At 44.7% G+C, this 21601-nt stretch overlaps 1 protein-coding gene and 1 long non-coding RNA gene across 10 annotated transcripts in view; one reads left to right on the top strand and one right to left on the bottom strand.

Annotated features, from left to right (window-relative positions):
- ZBTB20 (zinc finger and BTB domain containing 20) overlaps positions 1-21601 on the bottom strand; it is a 1072531-nt gene that overhangs the window by 291230 nt on the left and 759700 nt on the right. The window lies entirely within an intron of this gene.
- Positions 16978-21601, top strand: part of LOC137547357 (uncharacterized) — a 68498-nt gene continuing 63874 nt past the window's right edge. Inside the window, exon 1 of the long non-coding RNA XR_011026573.1 lies at positions 16978-17046. This is a non-coding gene — a long non-coding RNA (uncharacterized lncRNA). The remainder of the gene's footprint in view (positions 17047-21601) is intronic.

The raw sequence follows: 21601 nt of genomic DNA, 5'->3' as shown, positions 1-21601 counted from the left end.
TCCAGTAGCATGGAATCATGTACAAGCATGGCTGTAGTGCACCTGTGTGAATAGTGTTCACACATGCCAAGCAGCATGGAATCATGTACAAGCATGGCTGTAGTGCACCTGTGTGAATAGTGTTCACACATGCCAAGTAGCATGGAATCATGTACAAGCGTAGCTGTAGTGCACCTGTGTGAGTAGTGTTCACACACGTCCAGTAGCATGGAATTGTGTACAAGTGTAGCTGTAGTGCACCTGTGTGAGCAGTGTTCACACACGCCCAGTAGCAAGGAATCGTGTACAAGCATAGCTGTAGTGCACCTGTGTGAGTAGTGTTCACACACGTCCAGTAGCATGGAATTGTGTACAAGCGTAGCTGTAGTGCACCTGTGTGAGTAGTGTTCACACATGCCCAGTAGCATGGAATCGTGTACAAGCGTAGCTGTTGTGCACCTGTGTGAGTAGTGTTCACACGCGTCCAGTAGCATGGAATCATGTACAAGCATGGCTGTAGTGCACCTGTGTGAATAGTGTTCACACATGCCAAGCAGCATGGAATCATGTACAAGCATGGCTGTAGTGCACCTGTGTGAATAGTGTTCACACATGCCAAGTAGCATGGAATCATGTACAAGCGTAGCTGTAGTGCACCTGTGTGAGTAGTGTTCACACATGCCAAGCAGCATGGAATCATGTACAAGCATGGCTGTAGTGCACCTGTGTGAGTGGTGTTCACGCACGCCCAGTAGCATGGAATCACTTGGCTTTTTGCACAAGTGACTTTATGCTATCGCTCACCTATGGTCGCAGTACAGGCGCAGTAGAGCCGTGCTTGTACACAAATGGGAGTATGGCAGTGAACAAAAAGAGGCACCTGGGCAGCAGCAGTGGGGTAGGGGACAATCTGGGAAGCCTCTGGAGCTTACAAAGGCTTCCCACTACTTAGGTAACAATGTTTTTTTGTTTGTTTTTTCACAGGTGAGCATCAAGTGAGGGTGCGGTCCGGTGTAAGAGAAGGTGCACACTATATATATATTTATATATATATAGTGATCAGCATAAATTAGTACACCCCACTACATTTATCAGGATACCTTTATTTTCCTTTCAGTATCAACGTTTTCTATGAGATACTGTACTACAAAATATTCCTACAAATGTGGGCCATTGATTGCAAACAAGATTTGTTAATTTGCACACACAAAAACGTGATTTTCATAACAAATTTAGTCTTAGTCTTAGGAGAAAATCCACACTTAAGACTACAAAATTCTAATTAACAAGCATTCAACCTCAGGTGAGTCTAATAATTCATTTTAGAGGTGTCCAGCAGACAATAAAAGGACATTACTTAAAGGAGAACTGTAGTGAGAGTTATATGATGGCTGCCATATTGATTTCCTTTTAAGCAATACCAGTTGCCTGGCAGCCCTGCTGAGCTATCTGCCTGCAGAATCACACCAGAAACATGCATGCAGCTAATCTTGTCAGATCTGACAATAATGTCAGAAACACCTGATCTGCTGCATGCTTGTTCAGGGGCTATGGCAAAAAGTATTAGAGGCAGAGGATCAGCAGGATAGCCAGGCAACTGGTATTGCTTAAAAGGATATCAATATGGCAGCACCCATCTACACTCACTACAGTTCTCCTTTAACAAAGAAAAGCCCTTCCCATTTCATGCTGTCAGCAATGGCTCCACGTGGAAGAGAAATGTCAAAAAATCTGCGAAAGGAAATCATTACTTTACACAAAAAGTTGAGGGCTACAAGAAGTTCAGCAAAGCTTTACATATCAGTCAAAATACTGTAGCAAAATTGATCCAAAAATGTAAGAAAGATGGAAGTGCAACCATCTTACAGAGATGTCCAGGCCGTCCACAGAACTTAACATCTCGACAGGAGCAACTTCTGATGAGAAGGGCTGAAGAAAATCGTCATGCAAGTTCACTGCGGTTAGCTAAAGCAGTAGAAAGCCAAACTGGAGTGACCGTTTCCTGTGACACCATACGGCGCACACTGCAGAGGAATGGCATGCATGGGTATTCTCCACAAAGGAAGCCACTCCTAAAGCCCATGCCCAAAAAAGCATGCCTAAACTTTGCTAGGGCCCATGCTGAAAAAGTTGAAGACTACTGGGACTCTATACTCTGGAGTGATGAGACAAAGATCACTGTTTTTGGAACTAATGGTTTCAAAACTGTATGGCGTCATAAAGGTGAGGATTTCAAAGAAAAATGCATGGTGCCTACAGTGAAACATGATGGTGGCAGTGTCCTTATGTGGGGCTGCATGAATGGTGCTGGTGTTGAGGAGCTGCATTTCATTGATGGTATCATGAACTCAACGTACTGCTCTATACTGAAGGAGAAGATGCTGCCATCACTCCATGCACTTGGTCGTCGTGCACTTTTCCAACGCGACAATGATCCAAAACACACATCTAAAGCTACTGTAGCATTTCTGAAGAAGAACAGGGTGAAGGTGATTGAATGGCCATGTATGTCTCCTGATCTGGTCTCAATCGAAACACCTGTGGGGAATTCTGAAGCGACAAGCATCACTCTCCATCCAGCATACAGGCTCTAAAAGAGGTTATTCTTGAAGAATGGAAAAACGTATTCATTCCAAGCCTAGAGGACTTGGTGCTGTCCTTTAAAATCACAGTGGTCCTACAAAATACTAGATGTAGTAGTTTTTGTGGTGGGTGTATTCATTTTGGCTTCAACCACTATGAGTAAAGCTTAATATTTTGTGATCTAAGTTATATTATTAAACAAGTGGTTAATAAAACTCTGCCTTGTGAAAATTTAGAAAATTGTTCTTTTGTCCATTGAGCTACTGATTAAATGTATACTTTTTAAAGGGTGTGTAGTCATCTATGCTGAGCACTGTATATAAACACATATATATATATATATATATATATATATATATATATATATATATATATATATATATATACACTGTATTTTTTGGACTATAAGACTCACTTTTTCTCCCCCAAAACTGGGGGGAAAAGTCACTGCATCTTATAGTCCAAATGCAGGGAGTTCCTGACTTGTGACCGTCTGCCAATACGTACCTCCAACCCGCCGCAATGCCGGGGACTCCTCCCTTTACTGTGCCCATGCAGAGGAGGACACAGGGAGACACAAGAGGTACAAGGGGGCATGAGGTACGAGGGAGCATAATCCACAAGATGCCTCTTCCTTCACCATGGATGCACCAGGTTTAGTAAATATTTTCTCCCCTCGTTTTTGTCCTCTAAACCTGGGTGCGTCTTATGGTCAGGAGCGTCTAATAGTCCGAAACATACGTACATATATATATATATATATATATATATACATACACACACATTTATTTTTTTAAAGTGAACCTCTAGATTGTAAGCCTTTGGGCAGGGTCCTCCTCCTTTTGTGTCCTACCTGATCATGCACCTCCATTACTGTGCACCCATGCTATGCATCTGAGTGAACCTAACTTGCCTAATCTCCATGCTTCATCCAGTGACTGACTAAGCATTACCTGGTACTCATACTATGGTGTGTGATCTCCATGCTCCATCCAGTGACTGACTAAGCATTACCTGGTACTCATACTGTGCTGTGTGATCTCCATGCTCCATCCAGTGACTGACTAAGCATTACCTGGTACTCATACTGTGCTGTGTGATCTCCATGCTCCCATCCAGTGACTGACTAAGCATTACCTGGTACTCATACTGTGCTGTGTGATCTCCATGCTCCCCTCCAGTGACTGACTAAGCATTACCTGGTACTCATACTGTGCTGTGTGATCTCCATGCTCCCCTCCAGTGACTGACTAAGCATTACCTGGTACTCATACTGTGCTGTGTGATCTCCATGCTCCCCTCCAGTGACTGACTAAGCATTACCTTATGCTTATACTGTGCGGTGTGATCTGGTTTTCTTGTATTCCTGTATTGTCATATTGCTGTATGTCACCCCTAAATATTGTCTGTAACCTAAACTAATGTCCAGCGCTGCGTAATATGTTGGCGCTTTATAAATACAATAAATAAATAAATAAAGTAACCTAATGAGATAAACAGTTGTATTTATCCTTCTTCTCCTAAAAAATGACCTTTTTTAGATATCCCATGGTTTTATTGTATGTTTAAAGTGACTGAAATAAATAAAATGTTTTATACATACCTGATGCTTCCTCCAGCCCCATCTGCTCGGATCGCTCCCACGCCGTTGTCCTCCGCTGCCTGCTGCTTTGGGAACCGGGTCCCGTCACTTCCATCAGTCGGAGTCAGTCTAACTGTGTTGTTTGCGTATCTCTCCAGTAGCCGCTGGCCATTTTAGTAGGTCAGCATTTATTAGATATTGTTAAAATGATCCTTAAGTAAAAAAAAAATGAGTTTTACTCACCTGGGGCGTCAAATAGCCCCCTGCAGCTGTCCGGTGCCCTCGCCGTGTCCCTCGGTTCCTCCTGTCCCCGCTGGCAGCCACTTCCGGTTTCGCCGTCAGGAACCGACAGGCTGGGAACGCGAGTGATTCCCAGCCACAATAGTGCCCTCTATGCTGCTATAGCATATAGCACATAGCAGCATAGGGGGCGCTATTGTGGCTGGGAACGCGAAGAATCATTCGCATTCCCTGCCTGTCGGCTCCTGACGGCGAAACCGGACGTGGCTTCCGGCGGGACAGGAGGATCGGAGGGACACGGCGAGGGCACCGGACAGCTCCAGGGGGCTATTGGACGCCCCAGGTGAGTAAAACTCTTTTTTTCTTTTTACTTTAGGATCACTTTAAGTTCATAGCAAAAAAAAACAAAACCCCAAAAAACAAAAAACACACATACATGCATATATTCCATAGCTGATGCAAAGACATTCAAACAAATGACCTTCTGGTCCCCCCGCTGTATGCGCGATGATGTCACAAAATTACCCCTACTAAATGGGATTTTTTGTCTTTTTTTTTAATTAAGGAAAATTAGCGATATTTGCATGAAAAGCAGCTTATTCACATAGCAGTGCCTTCTTTGCATTAATGGCCATTTAAATACCTTGCTGGTGTGTTTTAGGCCTATAGAAATTTCACTGGCCATTCTATTTAATATTCAGATTTTTTTTTTTGTAAGCAGGTAATTCTGAAATTATTTGCCAATTACCACTTGCCGCTGTAACGTTTCGGCTAATGACGCCAGCAATCCCATTTGCGCAAAACAAAACAGCGAGAGAGATCCTGGATCGTCTCTCTCGCCATTTATGTGAACGATCTGCTAATAACCACCAGAGCAGGTAAACGGCGGAATGAATAAAGGGAAAAAATAAATAATAATGGCGAGGTATAAAAGGCGATATAAAGGACAAGGTAAAAAACAAAACAGAAGCAACAATAAGGGACTGCGGTGAAAACATCGGTTCCCTTCTCTGTGAATAATAATAGTAATAATAATAATCGTAACGCTAAATAAAAAGTATGTGAAAGCACCAGTGGTGACGCTGTCACCTGGCCATTTAGGCTTTGGGTTCTTGTATATGTTGGGGACAAGTAATGTACTATTATCGCAGTCATAAAATAATCATTAACCACAGCACAAGAACACACCGATATATCACATGTGTGCGGTTAATTAAGGGCACGAGGAAAAAGACGACTGAAATGAAATTAAAATGTCAAGCCTGCATTATCTACAAAATAACTAACGCAGACAAATGACAGACTTATTATTATGCATGTAGCCTGTTTGGATTTCTACAGGTTATATAAAATGGAATGTTATTTCTTAGAAAAAAAACTATATATTTTTTTGTATAACGGTTTTATTTTTTTTAAAATAGGGTGATGGTTTCTTCCTTTCATTACCGGTAACGCCGCGGATAATGCTGGATGTGGGTAATTGGTATTTTTTTTATTTCGGATAAAGGTATTGCGGTTTATACAGAGTGGACATACTACTTGTTGATACGCGCGCCTGACTTTGAGTGCCGGTTCTGACGGACAGCTGCCGGAGTCCATCTATGCCGTTTTGCGTGGAGATCCGCATTGCAATGAATGGAAGTGTTCATCTCAATGCGTTTACCAGTGATTGCGCAGCTACCGCGGTTGTTTGGATTTTTGTAGACGCTGCATGTAGCTTCTAGCCTTGTTTGTGTTTGCGGTTCTGTATTCCCCTAAGGGCTTAACACACAAAGTGAAGATGTAACAACGGGAACTGATGCCAAATCGTTTTCTGCTCGGTAGTACTGAAGGTAGCCCTGAAGGAGCTCTGGTCCTTGGCGCTCTCTCACATATACACACACGTGAGATAAGGCTCATGCCAGCTAATCTACCAATACATTTAGGGGACTGTCGCACTGCTGGGATGAGGACTCAATCATTCAGGTGAAAGTTTGCTGGCGAGTCTGTACAGACACGTTGCTAGTCTCCAGGCTAGTGGCTCATTCTGTTGCTAGGCACAAGGGGAAGAGAGTGAATGGTTCTGCAGGCAGGGTATGTAAGAGCACAGTGCTCTCTACCTACACTTGGTCGAGTTGATCTGCCAGGTGGATCGACCACCGATGCATTTAGAGGGACCAGGGGCCACTGTACACATAGTGGATTCTGGAAGGAGGGAGCCTCAACAGACCACCTTGGCCATGAACCATCTAGCATGTTTACAAAGCTTTAGAGGCAACCCATGTCAATAGAGGGGATGTAAAAATTCCATTTAGATTACATCCTTCACAGGTCTCAGACTTGGGACTTGGTTTTAGTAGGCAACGGTCCGTAAGAACCACTAGAAACAGATTTGAACTCCTGAAATCCAAAGTGTTAGGCACGGTTGACACTACAACAGACCCTGCTGTATGTGTAGTGTCCTAAAAATGCTGCACAGATCCAGGAAGGTTCTGTGGTCCATTTCAGGGTGCTCTGCCATCGATCTGATGAATGGCAATGCAGTCTGCTGTCCGAACCCTCAATGGTATACAGCAAATAAAGACGCTGGTAGAAAATACATAATTGGAAGACATGGTAATTACAGTAAAAAATGTATAACAAATTCCAAGGCACAAAAGGGTGAGAGAGCACTGCCCTTGCAAGCTCACAATCTAAAGGAATAGGGAAGAAACAAGAGGTGGGGTAGCTTACAATAGGTATACCTAGAGGCAGAGTGTTTCTAAGTTGTCTAATAAAGATTACAACTTGGCCATAGGTTGAAGGGGGAATGGCCTAAGATAAAGTGAGTTTTGAGGAAGCACTTAAAGATTTCAAAGATTGGAGAGTGACGGATGTGTTGTGAAAAGTGATTCCAGACGAGGGGTGAGGCTCGTGAGAAATCTTGTATACGTGAATGCGAGGAGAACAGAAGAAGGTTATGTGCAGAGCGGAGATTGCTTTTGGGGTGGTATCCGCTTCCGTGAAGCATCCACCTGAACAGTAAAGAATGGTAGTCTCTCAATCAGGCTGAGAACTAAGCTCTGTCAGAGGGACTTAACCCAAATGGCTGGGAAGACGGGCAACCAACAATCTCGTTTTGTGAGGTGTTGTGCTAATCGGCTATCTGTGAGTTGAGACAAGGTCTCTTTACATTTTATCCACCTGGAAGGTTCGCAATTTTATGAAGATATAAGCAAACCAACCAAAGATGCCCAAAATGGATCTCACCATGAGTGGTCAGACCTTTCGCAGGAATGCCTAATATTCCTCCATAGTTTGTGTAGATGAAGAATTCACAAGATGTGTTCAGTCCAGAGCACTAACAGAGAGGCGTACGATGATCTTCGTGCGTCTCGTAATACATTCAGAGTCACGGTGACTCAGCGTTGGCGTGCGTGTGAAAGAGGCGCAGACTTCACATAAACCTTCTCTCTCTCACGTTCTCAGACTACGACCAAAATGCTCATTTTCACTCCTTGCTAATGAACTGCTGAAATGACGGGTACACCGCCGCCGCCCAGGGGTAATGCATACTCAATGCGGGCACGGAAGACCGGCATGTTACTGAGTGCGGCCAAAATGGCAAACACAAGGGGGCCTATTTGGGAAAGGTCAGAATATGGAATTTGCCAGTTGTCCAAGCAAATATTGATTTTTGTATTTTCACTTCATTATAATGAGGTCCATCAGAATCCTGCGGCTCGCGTTCATATTATTATCACCTCGGAATCATTTCAATGAAAATAATTAGGTAATGGTTAGTTCCAGGGATAGCTTTCTAAGCAGATTCGAAAGAAAACAAATATTGTGCTAAACATCATGCGCTATTTAGAAATCATCTTAGTTTATATATATATATATATATATATATATATATATATATATATATATATATATATATATATATATATATATATATATATATATATATATATATACCGTATATACTCGCATATAAGCCGAGGTACCCACTTTTCCCTCAGAAACCAGGAAAAAGTGATTGACTCGTGTATAAGACCCTCCCCCAGTATAGCCCCTTTCCCCATAGCCAGATGTGCCCCAAGGATGATACAGCTGTGTCTCAAAGACACCACTAGATGGTGTCATAGATATCAGACACAGCGATTGCCACACAGGAAGGCAGTCTTGAGTAGCGCACACTGCACACCATGTTGCAGGGGATGGGCGCGGACACAGCAAGGAGCCAGCTGGCAAGAGCAGGATCACTAGTGCAAGATCCTTACGCTCCTCTGCCAATAACAGAACCTGCTCCACCATCTATTCTGCTCCACTGACTCGCATATAAGCCAAGGGGGTAACTTTTCAGCACTTTTTTTGGGCTGAAAAAATTAGGCTTATACGTGAGTATATAAGGTATTTGTATTCTGCAGTGCCTCAAAAGTAACATAAAATCGAGCTTAGGCTGCTGCTTATCATTAAGAGTGTCTTCACACATATTTCACAAACGTGCAAGGGGCGTGTCTGAGACCTGACCCAAAACACAAAGCTGTTGTGCAGAAAACTGCAGTCTCCTGGCTGAGAGGACCACTGCCAAACAAGACCTTCCAGCAATACTCTCTCCAACTGACAAATCATAAGACCCATCTTGCTAAAAAAATAATCCTACCTAATAAAGTACAAGTGTCCCTGCATCTGTCCCTGTGTCAGTGCTTTTGCACTACTGCGTATGTCAAGCACTGACAGCCGTTGGGACAGGACGCAGGGACAGGGCAAGACAGTGGGCTGCCCGGGCTGGCGTGTGTGCGCACGCGGCGGGCACGTGCGTGTGAGTTGCGGGCGTGCACCGTGGGGGTACGCGAAGTGCAGGCGCACGCATGTGCGCTGTGATGCTGCGGCGAGGACTGCCCTAGAGCCTGTTTTTAAATGGGCTTAGGTTGCCTAGTAATATTAATAATAATAAACAGAGAGAAAAACACGTTTTAACTTTTCTTACTTAAAGGACAATTATCGCAAAAAAAATTCTAGGATTTAAAATACGTGTATCAGATGTACATTTGTCCCAGAGTACAATGCACTATACATTTATTTTTTCCTATGTAGATGTCACTTACCGTAGCTAGTAACAGTAGAGTATTTTACCGTGTTGGCCATCAGTAAGAGCAAGACGTTTTGAATCAGGAGGATACCATTTATTGGCTAACTTAAAAGGTGCAGATGCAGTCTGTTCTTTTAATTAGCCAACAAATGGTACCACCCTGATTCAAAACTTCTTGCGTAGCTAGTTAACTGACAGATTTTGGACAATCTCATTTCTTTATGGACAAATCTCAGTAATTTCTTCATTCTTGTCATAGAAACTCAATGGAAAGGACCTCACCAAATGTACTGCAGAGCCAGTCCCCTACCATGCACAATGGCAGTTGGAGCTTGTCACTGCCATCCAGGGATAGCTTTCAAAAGTAGAACAAATCCTGAGAATCCCCCGTGCGGAGATAGATTAGTCCAAAATCTCTCAGATCTGTCACATTTCTACCGCCTACTGTAAGTGACAGGAACCTAGGAAAAAAGTAACGCAGAGTGCATTTTACTCTAGGAGAAATATACGACAAATACACGTGTATTTTAATTTTTAAAAACTTTCGCCAAAGTGGCCCTTTAAATGAAATTACTAACTCTGAACGTTTCTTGATATATATAAAGCTCTTCTAAACATGTGTTCGACAAATGATCCAATCAAAATGATCAGATTGTCGGTCAATTGGAGGCAAAATCGTCTACTGTCCTAGTGTAAACAACCGATAAACAGCAAACAGCAGTTTGGTGCCTGGCAAATATGTTTTTTTGCCTGCTCTGTGCCGCCAGTTACACAGGAAAAAAAAGGAATTTGGAGGTGTTCTGTTCACCAAACAGTGCAGTATATCACCATGGATATGAATGCATGAATCTGTGGATTTCTGAAAATGACAGCTGACATGAAAAGGTGAGAATGACACTGCTATAGGTTGTATAATTATTTTCTGTACCCTTCAGCAGTCATGTGATCAGAGTGCTTCAGTGAAAAGCACCTGTGGCTGTTATCGCTGGCCTGTAGGTGGCAGCGCAGCACCCTGGGAGTTTACGTTTGTGAACTTTCACTGCTTACACATGAATGCCATTAGAGAAGTGAAGATAGAAGTGGCTGATAAGCTTACATAACACCAGGCTGTGTGCTTGGAATGAACATAACGTGAGTGACCCAGGCCTGCACCTGTACTGGATGTTACTCGTTAGTGTCCTGCAGCCATAGTGCAGCTGAGGACAGCATGTTAGGACATCTGCTGTGCGTTTCATATATACTCAGTACAGCGAGAGCACCTGTTGTAACCTGAGCATGATCATCCACCAGGCAACCTAGGCAGGTGCTTGGGGCCTAGTTAGTGTCGAGGGGCCCACCTTCTCTGACCTCTTCCCACTTCAGGTTACCAAAAACACCACAAGGGGACCCCTATCTCCGTGCTGAGAGCCGCAACAGCGCCCCCGCTGGAGCCAGGGAAGGTGAATAAATCAGAGCTTATCAGGTTTCTCGAGGGAGGATTCCAGGAAGCCAGTGCTGGACTGCCTGCAGCTACAGGGGATGGGGAAGCATCATTGGGACCCTGAGGCTTCCCTCTCCCGAGGTGAGTACCCCCCCCAGGGGAACTTTTTTTTTGTTACAGGTTCTCTTTAATTCATCTCTTCTTGTAAGCATGGAACATTTCACACATAATGACCTTTAGTGATAGCGGCAGGTGACAGTCTCAGTCTATGGATATACATGCAGTCTGTTCTGCCCTATGGAGAGGACAGAGGATGAGCAGGCGATGCCCCCTCTGTATCCTGCAGTGAGAATGTTGCTTGGCCAATGATTTGCCATGAATGAAACCTCAATCCTGATTGGTTGTTCCGGTCCAACTCTCTCTCCACCGCCCTCCTTTTCTCTCCACACCTGTTGATAAATCAGCCCTATACTGCATTTTTAAACCGACTTTGATTTGCTGTCTGCATTTGGAATAAGGAATATTTCACAAGAGAATGAAACACGGACCTGTTTGCTTGTCGGTTCCTGCCCCTCCCACCCCCCACCAAATCCCCCAGCAAGAGAGCCCCCTCTATCGCCTGACAGCAGCCGCTAATGAAGCCTGATCACGGCCCCGTCCTCTCCTGTTGCCGCTGTTAATATTTCATCTTTCTTCCTCGCCGAGGGCCGCTGAGGACACCCATCTCGCATTGTTTACACGCCGGTCCTGGGATTTGTTCAGCCGGCATTAGGCTGGGTTTGCTCATATCTAATTAACTGAAAGTAATCAGCTCAGTATGGCGGCGTATTCTGGGCCTGTACTCTGTGTACTGGCGCGCTCTTTCCCTTGCGAGACGCTTTCCGTGAGGGTGCGTGTGCGGGGGCCACGCCCACCGCCGGCTGCAGCGTAACAGCACGCCGGCCACTGCTCGCCCATCTCTGCCTTCCTACAACGGCTGTCTTACAGTAATTAATTAGAGCTAATTAGCTTGTGTCTTCCTGGAGGATTAACCCCCCTCTCCAGCTGAATATCTTGTCAGTGGGAAGAATCCTGCAAGATGAATTGCGGCAGAACATGACACTTGTAGTCGCATATTTCAGCAGCTGGTGATCAGCCAGACACTAAATGAACATCAAAGCTCTTTAAAGGGAAATTAGAACAGTTTTCGGTCAACTTTCGTGTCAGCTTTTTAACGGTTTACATTCTGATGGTTTATCGCAGAGATCTAGTATCAACAAGGCCCGGTTTATATTTTTACCACCCCAGGCTACGAATGTTGGGGCTTCCCGTCCATATGCAGCAGTGCCCCTCTCATTTCATGTGCAGCCCCCTCTTCCATGTGTATCATCCATGTACAGCAGCCCCTCCCATTCCGAGGGCAGCAGGCGATGCATTAGTGAGAGGACTGGACTGCCGGATCATCTTGTCCTAATCAATTGATCTGCTTGATTACCTCTCCATCAGGGCCGGCCCTAGACTTTTTGCTGCCTGAGGCAAATTTATAAAAAAAAATTGCCGCTGCCCCCCCACCCGTGGGGGGGCCGCCGGAGGGGTAGCGGGCAGGCCGGGGGTATTGGGCCTAGCGGTGGGGAGGGGGGTCGGACCTCCAGCTGTAATAGGAAGCTGCCGATGCCCAATAGTAAGAGGCACGGGCGGGGAAGACTCACCTTATCCGCGTTCCAGCGTGCGCTCCACTGATGTCACTTCCTGCATCGCCACCCACTGTATTGTAAGTGGACCGCGATGCAGGAAGTGACATCAGTGGAGCGCACGCTGGAACGCGGGTAAGGTGAGTCCTCCCCGCCCGTGCCACTTACGATTGGGCATCGGCTGCTTCCTATTACAGCTGGAGGGAAGCGCAGATCGGGGGACCCAGGCAAGGGAGGGGGGTGTCCGACCCCCCTCCCCACCGCTAGGCTCAATACCCCCGTCCTGCCCGCTACCCCTCCGGCTCGGCGGCGGCCCCCCCGCACCCACGGGCAGGCGGGTTCCGCCCCAAGAAGTTTGCCGCCTGAGGCAAATGTTTCACCCCGCCTCATGAGCGGGCCGGCCCTGCTCTCCATCGTGTGCTGTGCCTTCGGCCTGCCTCCCCCTCCTTAGCAACATAACACACTGTGAGCCTCTAGGCTAGTGACGAATCTGTGCAGAGCTCAGCCCCAAACTGTGGCTCGAGGAATCCAGGAGTAATTGTGCTCATGTACACACCTTAACACCTCATACAGACTGGATTTGGATGTGTGCAGGTGTCTCACGGGACATGTCGGACCTTTAAAGACATGAACTTCATCCCAATCAGTAGCTGATGCCCCTTTCCCATGAGAAATCTTTACCGTTTCACAAACAGATCATCAGGGGGGTCTGTATGGCTGATATGGTGGTGAGACCCCTCCCACAGTGTGATGTCAGGACCATGGTTCTGACATCACACTGTGTGAGCCTTGTTGCATTGTGAGAAATAATAGCTGTTTACAGTCGTTTCCAACTGCCAAAAAAGCAAGCAGCATCACCTGCCAGCAGTAAAAATGTCACCATGTGATAAATGTCAGAATGAAAATCAGGAGAGGAAAGATTTTACAATGGGCAAACACTGACTAAATCATTTATACATAATTATTGTAAAAATGAATCATTTTTTTATTAGATTATTTCCACTGGAGTTCCTCTTTAAGGAGCAGCATTGGCCAAGTGCACTGCTCTCCTCCTTACTCCGCCCACCTTAAGCTGCTCCATCCTGCCCAGAGATGTGGCCCCGCCTCCCCACAGCAACCGTACAAGTCGCTTGGCTGTAGCCAAGGGGAGTGTCTGCTCTCAACCTAGAATTGTCACCCTAACAGTTGCCCATACACGGTACAATTTTTCATTTCTTTCGATCAGAGAAATTTGATTGATTATTCCATTTGGTCGATTCGTTTTTAAAACTCTTTTCGAGTACCCTACACAAACGTTCGATTTTTCCGTAAATCCGAGAAAAACAAATCAGAGAAAAATCAACTATGAAGAAAAAGTTGGTTTATCTAATAAAATTTTCTTATACAACCTACAACATACACTATACAATTTCACAAACCATCACCCAGATTTTTCCAACATGACCAATCAGATTTTTTATAAAAAAAAAAAATAATGAATAGTCATTCGTTTTTCTCAATAGAAAAATGAAATATTTGCACTTTTTTACTCTATTCGATCGTTTTAATTGTACCACGTATGGGCATCATAAAGGTGGCCTTAGATGTTCAATGTATTATTATTATTATTATTATTTTCTTTAAGATTTCGATATATTGGATTATTTTATCTAACCTTCCATACACCATTCAATTTTCAAAGCAATCAACATGCTTTTTCCAACACATCCGATCCAATTTTTTCGAAAAAACAAAATAATCGATCATTGCTTATTAATAAAAAAAAAAAGATTCTTTTCAATTATTTCCTCTATTTGATCGTTTGTTTGTTTTTCTTCAAATGAACGGGAAAACCAATCTACCCATATATTCCGGCGTATAAGACGACAGACCAATTTTTCCAGTTAAAATATAGAGTTTGGGATATACTCGCCATATAAGACTACCCCTCTTCCAACGCACACCAAATAAAAATAAAAATCATATACTGGTGCTATGTATGAACAGATACTGGTGCTGTACTGTATGTGGCACCCAGTTTATAACAGTATATACTGAAGTCAATTGACTGGTTGGATTGGTCAACTCTCCCTCTCCATAAGCAGATTTCCTCAGCTCTCCCTGTCTACCTGTTTATCAGAGCGGTATGGAAGAATAGATCGCGCTGTGCCCATAAAACACGCCTCTTTCACCATTCAGTCCCACCCTTGTATCCTATTTACCTCCTTCTCTGCCTCTCAGATCTCGCACACGTGCGCCTGCGCCGCTTCACTACAGTCCTCAGCAGCGAGATATGAGAGGCGGTAACAGGATAGGATCTCGCACATGTGCGCCTGCACCGCTTCACTACAGTCCTCAGCAGCGAGATATGAGAGGCGGTAACAGGATAGGGCGTATCACCCGGCATCAATGACACCCGGCGTATAAGACGACCCCCAACTTTTCAGAAGATTTTCAAGGGTTAAAAAGTAGTTTTATACGCCAGAATATACGGTATTTGTACTATGTATGGGCATGATAAGAATCTTTTCAGGCTCCTTTGCGTTATGCTATCTCAGTATGTCAGCAGAGTTTTAAAGAACATCAGTTTCCGGTCCCAATGTTATTTATAGGGGGTTGCCTGAAATCTGACAGTCTATCCTAACATAAACAGGAAGTGGCCCAAAAACACTGATCAGTGTTTGGAATCTGCTGGTGAGAGAATGGGCATATCATGTGGTAAATCTGCCACTTCATTTACCAAAAGATCGGCACTATGCAGGTATTACGACATAACGCAGATGTGTTTTATTTTACTATCGAATGCTTATGCCCGACATTTGTAAATGAGTAACATGTCCTTCATGTCACTTCTGAAAATCATATACCAGCTCCTGTGTGTGTATTTGAGGTAAAGGTTCCTTTCCTTCCCCCTCACTCGTTCCATTGGCTGCTCAGCTGATCATGTGACTCTCCTCACCTCCAGTCCACACAAAGTCTTCCCCATAGCAAGGTCTGCTGTCAAGTTTGCTTTCCGTATTTCTTAAAGTGTACCTGAGCCGAAGCTCTAGTACAAAATGAGATACTTACCTAAAGGAAGGGGAGCCTCAGGATGCTATTGAGGCTTCCTTCTCTGTTCTAATGCCCCCCTGTCGCTGAGCACGGCCTCTCAGAAGATTAGCGACAATGCATTGTCGCTGATCACATCGGGGCTGTGCAGCACTTCTCCCGGTATCGTGGCCACGCAGTAGACTTGTGAGCACGCCCGCACAGTAAGCTGGAACTGCAGGCTACGTGCTACTGTGCATGTGCAGTAGTGTGTCTACTGCGTGGCCACGCTGCGAGACTGGAACTGGAAGCAGCGCTCCCCCAATCTGTAAGGGAGCCACGCTCAGCGACGGAAGCCTCAATAGGATCCTAAGGCTTCCCTCTCTTTAGGCAAGTATCTGATTTTGATCCTGAGCTTCAGCTGCCAATTAAAAACTGCCCAAATCGATCATTGCAATCGATTGGAAACGATGATTTGGGCCCACCAATGGAGGAGAAAATGATAAGCAACCTGATTAAACTAAAAAATCGTTTTGACATTTGTCTTGCCAAAAGGATCGAAGGAACGATTGTTTGTTGTAAATCTGCAATACTAATGGTACCTAATCCAACCGATCATCCAGTCAAAGGTTTGGGAGATTGTTCCATTAATGGGCACCTTAAAGAGAAACTCCGACCAAGAATTGAACTTTATCCCAATCAGTAGCTGATACCCCTTTTTACATGAGAAATCTACTCCTTTTCACAAACAGACCATCAGGGGGCGCTGTATGACTGATATTGTAGTGAAACCCCTCCCACAAGAAACTGAGGACTGTGGTATTCCTGGCAGTTTCCTGTCTGTGAACCTTGTTGCATTGTGGGAAATAGCTGTTTACAGCTGTTTCCAACTGCCAAAAAAGCATCAACCAACAGTAAAAATGTCACCATGTAATAAATATCAGAATGTAAATCAGGGATTTAAAAGATTTTACAATGGACAAACACTGACTAAATCATTTATACATAATTATTGTAAAAACGAAGCACTTTTTTAATTACATTATTTTCACTGGAGTTCCTCTTTAAGGCCTCATTTCCACTTGTGAAATTTCAGCTGTGTCTCCGGACATGCGATGTGATCTGCAGGGACATCGGAAGTGTATAGAATCCTCTGTCTGATGTTCCCATCCACACGTAGTGATTTAATGTGGAATTGCAACATAAAATTGCATGCATATTTGTGCGTTCGCGGTGTGATTCCATTCATTTATAAATGAACTAGAACTAGTAAAAAGGCCCACCTGTTATAAAACGGGCGCTAGGCCATGGCCACTACCCACCCCCAAAACAAACACTGCCCACTCGCCCGTCCCCCACTACTGTCTGAAGTATATGCACACAGGGAGATGATGCTTACTTGGCAGTTGGAAAAAGCTGTTATTTCCCACAATGCAATGAGGTTCACCGACAGCCAACTGTCAGGTCTGGAGGCACGGACACAGGGACACAGGAGGACGCAAGGACTCAGGTAGAATATTATATAGGACTAGGCGACCTAAGCGCGTTTAAAAACGGGCTCTAGGTCTGTCACCGCTGCAGCATTACAGCGCGCCCGTCCACCGCACGCACACACACCCATCTGCCCGCCCGACCAGCCCAGCCCCTGGCCCGTCCTGCGTCCTGTCCCAACAGCTGTCAGTGCAGGACATGCGCAGCAGTGCAATAGCACTGACACAAGGCATTGGGATGCAGGGACACAGGGAGATTATATAAAGAGATAGGATTGCAACTGAATCGGGGAAACTCACAACTTGGTGCCATGCGTCGTGATGGCTGCCTGCGTAGACGTGCAAAAGAGGCTGAAAATAAAGTGAAGTGAAAAAGAAATGTCCTGTTTTTACCATCATGCAAGAAGCACTATGCTATTCTGGTGCTGGGCCCCTCCCAGTCCGCCCGTGAAGGGGTTAAATGTTTAATAAAGGGCAGGAGTGAGTGCGGTGCCAGCTCTGTGCCGACACTGGCCGGCTGTTGTTTAATAAGACTTTATGAGAGCTTTGTTTATCATATACAATGGTTAACATATAACCAGCGGCCGGCATGTACTGTACAGCTCATAAATTTACAAAGAGTCAGTGTGATGGGAAAACAAAATGTTCTGACCTGCCAGTGACCGTCGTCCGGAAATAACACGGTTAATCTTTACAGTATATTAAGGACGGATTTGGCCTATATTAAACCTTAACTGTTTCGTGGCCGCTGCAGTTCCTTCGGCTGCCTCTAAATATAGTGTGGTGGCGACCGGGCACGCCGGGAAGAAATGAAAGCGCTGTTATTATACCCTTGTCTATCCTCCTGTCACATGCAGGCCTGATTACAGTATTCTTCCTCTGTTTTGACTCGGCTGTGAGATTTCTGCCATTTTGCACTGGAGGATCTATTTGTGTATCTCAAGCTGCAGTGCTGAGGCCCTATCCCTCACCACCGGGTCACATGATCAGCCCCTGTCTGAAGAGAGCAGCAGTGTTTAGCATTGTTTTTAGATGTGTTTATAGGAGATAATTCCAAATAGTGATAATCTGGTAGTTCTGTCCATAAAACATAGCTCCCAACTGTGCATTTTTCGGAGGGACAGTCCCTTTTTGGGAGCCCTGTCCCTCTGTCCCTCTTTCCTCCTCATTTGTCCCTCTTTCTATGTAAATATATGTATTTCTATACTAAAAATGTGTTTGATTGACTCTAAACTTTATTCACATCCTTTAAATGGATATATTACTAATTTTACAATGTTACTATGAAGGAAAATGAACCAGGATAGAAAGGACCAATGTGGTTTGAATTATAAAACAACATATTTTGCTTATGAAATCTTTGTGGTATGTGTGAGTAGAGGCGTGGTGAGGGCATGGCCAGGGTGTGTGTCAGGGGCGTGGCTTAAGTTTCCCTTTTTCTCAACTCAAAAAGTTGGGAGGTATGCATAAAAGGAGAAAAAAAAAGAAAAAAAATTAAATTTAAGGAAAAGAAGTTAACCAATATTTCAGTTTTCCAGAAAATAGTATTATTTTTTTAAAATCTACTGAAAACTGCCATCTGTGGCTAGGGGTCAATCTCCATTCAGAACGTACTGATATAATTTCTGCTTACTATGTAATAGCAAGAGAAAGGGTCTCAAAGAAGAACCTTGTGGTTCCCCTTCATGTGACCAACGTAAGTAAGGAGGAGGGTGGAGTCTATTCTTATAAAGAATACTAACCTTTTCTAGTTCATTGTTCTACATGCTGATAATAAAACATTATTTAAATGAATTATGCAAAAAAAGGTATTGAATTATGATTTTATTGCCACATGTATGGGTTTTATTAAAGTTTAACTGCAGTAAAAAATGTAATGGAAAGTGAGAGTATGAATAATAAAGGCATGTAAAAATTGGGCGTTGCTGATAGGTAGAATATTAGTAATGTTTTATCACTGAAATTCTACTCACAATTTTCCTGACTGCTAACACTATCCCCCTCCCCCAAAAAAACCCTGATCTATTCGCCTGACTCTAAATCCCTTGCCTAAGCATACCCCTAACTCAACTCCTAACATTAACCCTGCCCTCCCAGCAAAGTCCTTTCTTAACACTAACCCTCTATGCCAGGCTATTACCACCATTCGCCACCCAACCCCACCGATCACTGTATCTAGAGCTGGTGCCGATATCTGGAGCTCGGTTACACTAAGCTAAGTAGCTAAGCACAGTCCACATTTGGTAACACTGTAGCCGAGCACCAGCTATTGAATAGCCAAGCACTGGTGCTCCATAGATGCAAGTATTCAACCTCCAACACTCAGCTACACCACAGCTGAGCACCAGCTATCGAACAGCCGAGCACCAGGGGTCCACTATATAATAGCTGGCTCGGCTCTCACAATAAACTCCTGGCTCACCTGAGCACCAAGTACCCATCGCGGTCTACGTCAGAGCCTATAGTAGTTGGTAGGTTGTGCGCTCAATTGAACTGATCCAGGAAAGTGAACCTGTGACCAACTGTTTATGGATAGAGAATTAGTCATATATTGTGTGCATCTCTTTTTCCCTGACCCACCCACTAATTCAGTCAACAATATCACATGACTAGAGATGGCGACAGGTGCCCTTGGATATACCCTGGTGAGGGAGGAAGAGGGAAGGAAGAAATATATGACCTGAGTTTACTCCATGAAGTATTGAGTGTTAAGCATAAGATTCTCTTTTGGATTGTTATGACTATCCTCTGTCCCAATGTGTGAGAATTTCCATCATTTCCTGTGCTGACAGGAAGTGAGTAGATCTCTCTAAGGTCTTCTGGATGTGTATAGTTGTCTCGTGTTCAGGAGCTTAACTAAAACCCGGCAGGTCCCTCCCAGTAAAACTGAGCCAGCCGAGCCTCCTGCAAAATTTGGATGGCCGCCCTGCACTCCATAATAACACCCCCTTCCCCACCCACCACCACCACCACCAAAACAAGCAGAGCATGGCAGCAATGGCATACACTACCTGTTGCCAACTGAGCAAGCAGTACATCCTCTTTACTTTTCTCTTCAGCTGTGCCATTGTGACTCCTAGAGGCTCCCGTCCCTGCTTGTCATGTGACCTGCAGGGTCGGAAGGCGCAAGGTGGCTATGGAGCAGGTCCTTCCCCCTCCTACTGTATACCGAGTTCCCCCAGCTCTTGGATTCTAATCTGATGGGACAGGTCTTCTACCCTCCTACTGTATCCTGTGTTTCATCACCTCTTAGATTATAAGCCTGATGAGACAGGTCCTCTTGCCTCCTACTGTATAATTGTCTTCCCCTACCTCTTAGATTGTAAGCATGATGGGACAGGTCCTCTTCCTCTCCTACTGTATACCCAACCTCTTAGATTGTGAGCATGATGGGACAGGTCCTCTTCACTCCTACTGTATACCCCACCTCTTACATTGTAAGCATGATGGGACAGGTCCTCTTCCTCTCCTACTGTATCCTGTGTTCCCCACCTCTTAGATTGTAAAGCCTGATGGGAGAAGTCCGCTTCTTCTCCTAATGTATCCTGTGTTCCCAAAACCTCTTAAGATTGTAAGCCAAATGGGAGAGGTGCTGGTCTGGCTATCTAACATGGGAAGGAGGGTAGCTAATACTGGGAGATCATCTGGTTACTTAAACTGAGTAGGAAAAATACTGGGGGAACATCTGGCTAGCTAAACTGGAGGCAGGGGCTACCTAACACTGGGTGCCCATCTGGCTATACTAGAGGTGGAACTTACATAATACTGGGCCACATCTGGTTACCTGTACCGGGGGGTGGGGAGGGGGGCTTATACTGGGGGAACATTTAGCTATCTAAAATGGGAAAGGGGCTACTTATTACTGTACTGGGGGAACACCTGGTTACCTCAACTGGGGCAGGTACCTACCTAACACTGTGAGCACATCTGGCTACATATAGTGGAGAGGTATCTACCTAACACTGGAGGCAATTCTAGCTAGTTATACTGGGACAGACACCACTTTTTTGGGGGGGGTGCACACTTTGGAACCTCTGCCTCTAATGCTGGACAACCTTGTCCCAGCCCTGATGATGAGGACTTGTAACAGCCTTGGTAGACGAGCATCAGTCTGGTGCAAGTTATACAACCGTGTAATGTATCCTATGAAACAAAATAGCCACCTGAGTGTAACTCAACTTAAAAAAAAAAATTGTAACTCTTTTCATTGTATCGACTTTGCTCCCCAATTCCGGCCTACGAGTCTCGGGGAGGGAGGGGGAAGGGACTTTCTGGTAAATACATTGCTGGTTTGATGCCCCTGCAAGTTAATTATTCATTTTATAGAGATAAGGTATTTTTTATTTAGATCCCGTGTTTGATTTACCTTGGCAATAGTGAAATCATTGGGCAAAGGTCGGTGGAAATGCAGAGACATTGTATGTACTCTGTGCCATGGACGTCACCCAGCTCAGATTACATTTAAGAGGAGTGAACCACGAGATGCATCCAAAGGGGTGAAAGATCTCAACAGTGGCGTAGTTTTATTTCTGTATGAAACATATCCATCAAAGCCTTTTGCATCAGTCCCCCCCC

The sequence above is a fragment of the Hyperolius riggenbachi genome, chromosome 2 (assembly GCF_040937935.1).
Source record: "Hyperolius riggenbachi isolate aHypRig1 chromosome 2, aHypRig1.pri, whole genome shotgun sequence".
Lineage (NCBI taxonomy): Eukaryota > Metazoa > Chordata > Amphibia > Anura > Hyperoliidae > Hyperolius > Hyperolius riggenbachi.
The sequence above is the reverse complement of the archived record's forward strand: the minus strand, read 5'-3'. Positions and strand labels throughout refer to the sequence as shown.